This window comes from Citrus clementina, unplaced genomic scaffold (assembly GCF_000493195.1).
Source record: "Citrus clementina cultivar Clemenules unplaced genomic scaffold, Citrus_clementina_v1.0 scaffold_9, whole genome shotgun sequence".
In the NCBI taxonomy this organism is placed as follows: Eukaryota; Viridiplantae; Streptophyta; class Magnoliopsida; order Sapindales; family Rutaceae; genus Citrus; species Citrus x clementina.
In genome coordinates, this window is record NW_006261964.1 from 13840391 (window position 1) to 13847741 (window position 7351).

The 7351-nt window shown below is 31.8% G+C and overlaps 1 long non-coding RNA gene across 1 annotated transcript; it reads right to left on the reverse strand.

Moving 5' to 3' along the window:
- Positions 1-3800: 3800 nt before the first annotated feature.
- LOC112100381 lies at positions 3801-4733 on the reverse strand. The gene is made up of 2 exons (XR_002906741.1): positions 4563-4733; positions 3801-4114 (listed from the first exon to the last, which is right to left on the reverse strand). It is a non-coding gene; the product is annotated as an uncharacterized LOC112100381 (long non-coding RNA).
- Positions 4734-7351: the final 2618 nt, after the last annotated feature.

The window sequence follows — 7351 nt, forward strand, 5'->3', positions numbered from 1 at the left end:
GCTATAACTCCTAGGGCTGGACATGCGGATGAAGTTAGCCGTTTAGATGTAGCCATATTGGACTGCATTCTAGAGGAGAGGGTGCTAAATATTGGTTATATTATCCTTCATCATATGCTTAGCACTCCCTGTGTAGCCAAAAGATCCCTTCCTTATGCTAGTATTATTACCCGAATTCTAGAGTATTTCCATGTCCCTATAATCAAGCCAATCTCCTTGAATTCGAGGGAATTAGGCGATGAAGCAATCGCTAATTTGGGTTTTTATTGGAGGACCGATAAATGGTATAAAGATCAAAGAAACAAAAAGGTTACGAAACTTGCTCTTACAGATCATCGTTTCTTTAACGATGTCCGTCCCCCACACTTGCTTCCTAATCTTAGTGCTTCACATTGCTCACGTCCTCCACCTTCCGATGGCCCTTCCCACTCTACTTCAGCTGACTCTGAGGATCCGTTGCAGCAGCTGTTAATTAAAGTGGATTCACTTTCTACGTGGCAAGACAAACTTCAATCCCAGCTTGAAGCTTTTCAACTTCAATCTATTTCCGAGCGAGAGCGTCTCTTTGAGCAGCAGCAGCGCTTATTTGCTCAACAGCAGCAGCTTCTTGATGGCCAGCAGCAACTTTTTACCGCTCTTGGATTTCCACCACCATCCTCTTCATCACATCCACCATCTCCTTAGCACTCTATTTTTATTTTTTCATTTGTCATTCTACACTACATCTCTCCATACATTGTTGTTTTTAATTTGCGGATGATATCTTGTTGTTTGATATTTGGATATGTTATATTTGGATGATGTTTTCGGATTCTTGGAATATTTTAACTCTTTGGTTCATTATATGTTTAATTCTTATGTGTTGCTTGATGAATTGGTGGAGTTGTTGGTTTTGTTATAATTGTTTAAGCTTATATGGAAGTGTTTGGTCATTATATGTTTCTTAATTAACCATTGACATATTATTGGTCTTAGTGTGAATTTATAGTAATTTTGATGATGAAGGGGGAGAGATCATGTATTTTGAATATGGAGACATATAATATGTATTTTGTTCTTAAAGTATTTGTGCATAATTTTGAAATATTCAAGGGGGGTTTTTGTTTTGTATTTGATTTATATGTTTAATTATATATGCCATGTATTAAGGGGGGAGTATAAATGTCAAAATACATGAGATGTTTGTCATCATCAAAAAGGGGGAGATTGTTAGCCTAAAGGGCAATACATAATGTAATTTTGATGATAACAAATATATGTATTAAATGATTTAATAGATATTGTATTTCACATTTTCACTAGTTTTTTAAGGGTAATATTTATGCAAGTGAAACAAGTAAAATCAAGCTCAAGACACTCAACGGACAACGGCGAAATTAAGAATAAAGTTTAGAGCTCAACGGACAAATTAGTGCGATAAATTCTTGTAAAGCCGATATGATTTAATTGATGCATGATTTAGCATTTGAGAAGGTCAAAAGATTAATTTAATTAATTACTTTTCATAAACTAAAAGGTTTTATTTTTATAAGATAAAATACTTTGTGATTTTGAGTAATTTGGACTTAAATGCAAAGTTTTGAAATCTTTGATTTTAATAAGTATTATTATTGAATTTCAGAGTTGGACCTTTTTATAAACATTTGAAATGTTTTGGGTCATACTATAATTTATGAATATTTTGGACTAAAGTGAAAGATTTTGAGAACTTTGATAAATATGGGTATTATGTTGAAAATGACCTTTTTACGAAATAATAATATCTTTGGGGCCTTATCATAATTTCAAAAAGTTTTGAAAAGACAACTATTATTAGGAAATTCTAAAATTGGACCTATTTGCAAAATTTTATGACATTTTGAGCCGTAGTATAATTATAGAAAGTTTTGGGTCAAAGTGTAATTTTAGTGAACATTGTTACTGTAGCAAAATTCAAAAATAACGGTAATATCGCTGTTCATGAGCGGCTAGCCGGATAAATCAAGCGGCTAACCCCTTGGGCGTTGGAATTTGCCTATAACAGCTAGTTTTCGGGCTTTAACTATAAAAACTCAACTCCAACTTCATTTTAAGAACTAATGCAAGTAAATATAAGATCATATAACATATATTGAGCTTCCAAAACGTAAATCATCATAAATTGAATCATTGTTGAATTATTATTTGCATATCCACTCTTAAAGAGAGTTTTTGTTGTAATTTTCATTTCTTATCAAATTGTGAGTGTATAAGTGTGAGAAACACTTGGGGTAAAGAGATTGGGGAGATAATCTCTTGATTGTAAAGATTCATTGACACCTTAGAAGTCAATTGTAAGAACTTGAAGCCTTGGGAGGCTTGGATAGTGAAATCCTTGAGCTTTGTTGGCTTGGAGGCGTGGACGTAGGCGAGGATTGCCGAACCACGTAAAAATCCGTGTGTTTGTTTTTCTCTTCCCTTACTCTTTTATTTTTATGCTTGTTTGAATTTATTATTTTCTATTTCATTAAGGCGTTAGATTGATTTGTTAATCGAATTGTATTGCATAAGTTTCAGAAACCCAATTCAACCCCCCTTCTTGGGTTGCGTTACTTGCATTTCAGTAGCAACTCGGAAAAAAATGTCGTCCACCTTATAAAAGGAAAGAGTCAACTAATTTTAAGAAAGGTAAACAGAAGAAAAAGAAAGCGATACCATTAAGCATTAGTGTTTAAGTAACTTCAAGCATTAGAGTCATTTGAGTTGAAATGTCATTTCTCTATTAATATTTTAATTTATTTTACTCCAATTTGCAGGAATCACAAGGAAACATTCCATTGAAAAACGACTTGGGAAAGAAAAGTAAAGTTATACCATCAAGCATAAGTGTTGAGGCAAGTTCATGCATTAGGGTCATTTGAGTCGAATTGTCATTTGTCTATTTGTACTTAATTTATTAAACTACAATTTATAGGAATCACAAGGAAACATTTCATTTTCTGAGGGGATCACTGAAATCGCTACACGGGAGAGCATTGTGGTAAAAATAACTATTTGTACTATATTTTGATTGATTAAAGTTAATTTGTATTATATCTATACATTTTCTTTGTAATTTAATTTTTTTGTAGGTACCTGAGAATGCTTTCCATTCGCTGTTTAGATATGATCGGCACATTGTAAGTGGAGTTTGGTTTTTTGCGGCTTTATGTTTACTTATTATAAATTTTAATAGAAATAATTTGGCTATTTAATTTACAATATAAAAACACAGCCACTTCCACCACGTGCCACCATGATGCCTTGTTCGAATTCTTGGCCAAGTTATGGAGGAATTCAATATATGAATTTTCAACAACTATTACTTCAACAATTTAAGGAAGATAGTTGTGAAAGTAAACTTCCAAGTAATGAATAAAAGATTCTTTGTATGGTGTTTTCGTGGATTTTTTTGGTTTGTAATCTAGATATTGTTGCATATTGTTGATGCAACAGTGGTGCATATGTGCGGGTATATTTTAGATTTTTTTTAATACAGTTACTAGTTGCCTTAAAAGTGATGTCATGTACTTTCAATAACATTTCAAATATTGTAGCTTTTTTGTTAATTGATAATGAAACAATTGTAATGGGTATGATGCTCGATGTGGTTAAATTGTAATGTGAATTTTGTTGGGTACTGTTGCTGCAAAAGTGGTGTTTAAAATATGTATGGCCTGAAATTTCCCAAAGAACTTGTTGTATTCCCAAAGAAATTTTCCAAAGTGATTAAGAAAATGAAAGATTATGGAAAAAAATATTGGTGAAGTGCCTATAATATATCAGTTTCCATGTCAAGCTCAGACAAACAACCAAGACAGATTTCACATGCTCTTTGAATAGAGCAGGATTAAGAACAGAAAGAAACCACATGAAGATCAGCTACATTCACTGAGAATTACAGTTAAGTACTATTGCTAGTTCATCTATAAACAATAAACATTCAATCTACACTGCTAGCTTTCTAAGATGTCAAATTTCTTGTTGTTATACTTTCGGTCTTCTGCACATTCAATGCTCCTACAGTTAACAACCCCTTATGATCACCGCATTCTTCACATATTCACAGTGAGTTTCGAAGTCACTTTTGCTAGATGACGTTGCGATTAGGAGACTACTGGAATTGACAAACAAAAAACTATCACCAATCAGACAACAGATAATGGTCAAAATACATTTCAATACAAAGAAAACAAATTCGTAGCTTTTTACTACTATGGAACTCAGCTATCTAAAATATACAATGTTCATTTTCCAACACTCCAAACATTTATACAAAACGAAACCCATCATCAAATTAAAATTTCCATGAAAGGTCAAGGCCAAATGCCAAAAAACCGAAAACCATCATCATAGAAAACCAAATCCTCATACTACTCTACATGTCAATTATCTAAATATATAGTGTATATTTTTGAACAGTCCATGCACTCATACAAAATCGAACATATCATCAAATAAAAATTTTAATGGAAAATTAAGACCCAAATTCCATCAAACAAAACCCATCACCATGCAAATCAAATACCAAAACATAAATAAATAAAATGAAAAATAAAACATACTTGGAAGAAGATGGTGAAGACAAGTGAAGAAGCTAGAGTGGTGTTGCTGGGTTTCGTTTTAGAGTGATTTGGGTTTAAGGGATTTGGGGATTTGGGGGCTACGGAACCAATTTGGAAGATAATGGAGCTGGAGACTTTGGGGCTGAATGTTTTCATTTGGAAGATAGTGGAGTTGGGGATTTTGGGGCTGAATGTTTTCATTTTTTTTTTATTTTTTATTTACTACATATCACGTGAAAAACACGTGAGCTCATTAAAATTTCAAAACACAATTAATGTTGTCGCTTCGGTCTTCTCGGGTTTAAAATCCTCGGTACATTTATCATTTTCCCATCATGTAACTGAACAAAACATCATCACTATTATCAAGAGACTTCAAATGAATATAAACTTTCTGCATTTCATTGAAATAATTATTAACAGTCAGAAAAATTAAAATTATTAAATTTTAAAGTCACATCATTGTTATTTTCTTTCATTCTACATACAAGGCCTATTATAATTAATATATAATAAACAAAAATAAAATAATTTACAAAATTCAAAGTGCAACAACATATTCATACTGAGCAAATTATTTAAATAGTCAAAGAAACAAAAAAAATCAGTAAATGGACTGATGATTGTAAATATATCCATTTTTATAAATAATGCACCTCCTATCATGCAAACGTCCTATACTTTTGCAATTACACAAATAATATTTTATTCAATTATGTTACATTTCTACATAGAAAGTAAGTTATTAAGGACGATGAAAGCATGATGTTATTTCTGAAGATCGCTATAAACTCATGTGCTGTAAAGTAGTTAAAAAATAAATATAAACAAATAAATACCACCATACATAGTGAATAATATATACATAGATAGATATAGATATATATATATGTGTGTGTGTGTGTGTGTGTGTCTTTGTGGTCCCATTGGGATGAGAATGGAACATAATTTTACACGCCAAGTCCTGCCTTTATTTGTGGGACAAAAGGAGGATCAACTATAAAATCTTATCTCGTCTTATTTATCCCAATAATAATATAATTTTAAAACTAATCTAAATTTTTAATTATTTTATAATAAGTAACGATTAAAGTTGATACCTAAAGGCTAAAATTAAATAATAAAAGAAATATAATTAGAAAGTGAAGTGTCAACCAAAAGCCATAGTTAAAGTAAATTTTTTTAATTTTTTAGGGTCAAAATATAAGTTAGTTACTGTCTAAACCTATAGCTTTTGAAGTGTAAGCCTTAATATTAATGTGTAATGGACGTAAACAGACAATTAAAAAATGTCAGCATAAAATTGTATTTGAACATGCATGTAGTGAAAATAAAAACTATTATTGGATTATTCTACATTGTATTTATTCAAGATTTTTGTTATATTAAATTATGATGATCCTTAAAAGAAAAAAAATCAAAATTTATTTATTTACATTCAGGACTATTCAAGACAATAGGATGAGACTAGATATTTAACAGGACAAGACTAAGATAAATTTTTGTTCCAAAAAATAAAGGGATGGGAATGACACTTTTTTTTTATCCCACTTAAATATACGAGACAGGACTGGAATTTGCAAATCCCAATGCATCCCATCCTTCAATATATTTTCTAGATCTTTAGCAACTATATATTATTTTCTTTTAGTTAAATGAATCTTCTATGTAGAAAATTGAAATTATTCGATCCATTTCAACACCTGCTACCTCATAATCATTTACCCAAAATTCTATAAATTGTTAATTAATATTCCTCTCGTCTAGCAGCAAGTCATTAGGTTAAATGTTGAGTGTTAGAAAATGTATATTTATAAAGGAGAAAATCATCATTTTACACTTCAAGTTTTACTAACACCCTTATTTTTATGTATTTAAGCTTCTTGTCATTTAATTATGTTTGTTGTATTATAATTAAGTATTTTATGTATTTTAGGGGTATCATAGTCATTTCACAATGAACGAGAGATCAGACGGCAAAACGGTCATCACTTTTGAACTCAAGATGGTCGAAAACCTTAGGAGGAGCATAAAAAGAAAAATGGCACAGTACGACACTATTCACATGTATGGTACTGTCTACGTTACTGTTTACGACACTGTTCACATAGACGGAATGATGACATGGCATTGACCGATGATGTGGCATTGACTTGATGAGGTGTCACGATCTGTTGGACTAAAATTTTTATGTACTGTTGATTGATGACGTGGCAGCATATCAGTGGACCAAAAATCTCGCGTACGGTACATGCATTACATAGGATTATTTTCAACCAAACCGTGTCACTGTTCAAACTGGGTCAAACCGTGTTACTGTTCAAACCACGTGGTCAAACCGCGTACTGTTGATTGATGACGTGGCGCAATCCTGAGCGTCCAAACTGTTTTTAATCAGATGGCCATGATTTACTCAATGTATCTATAAAAAGGGGGCCTCCCCCCCTAATTTGATATCTCTGAATTCATTTTTGGACTCTATTTTCTGTAATTCCTTCTTTATCTTGTATTTTATACGTATTTTAATAAATTTCCATTTTGCACCTAGTTCAATTATGAGTAGCTAATTTTCTTTTAAGCTTGGGTTGAAGGTGAAGTCTCAACATGTGTCATGAGCTTTATTTGGTAAATTTATTTTCTTTTCCCCTCTAATTTTTGTGGATGATTTGACTTTTCGTCGACAAATAATAATAATCTTGTCTAGATACTGGCCTGGTTACACCGGCTCCCTAGTACAAGGTTATTATTATTTGGCACGATAAGCCCTTGCCCATAAGTCGTAAGTTGAT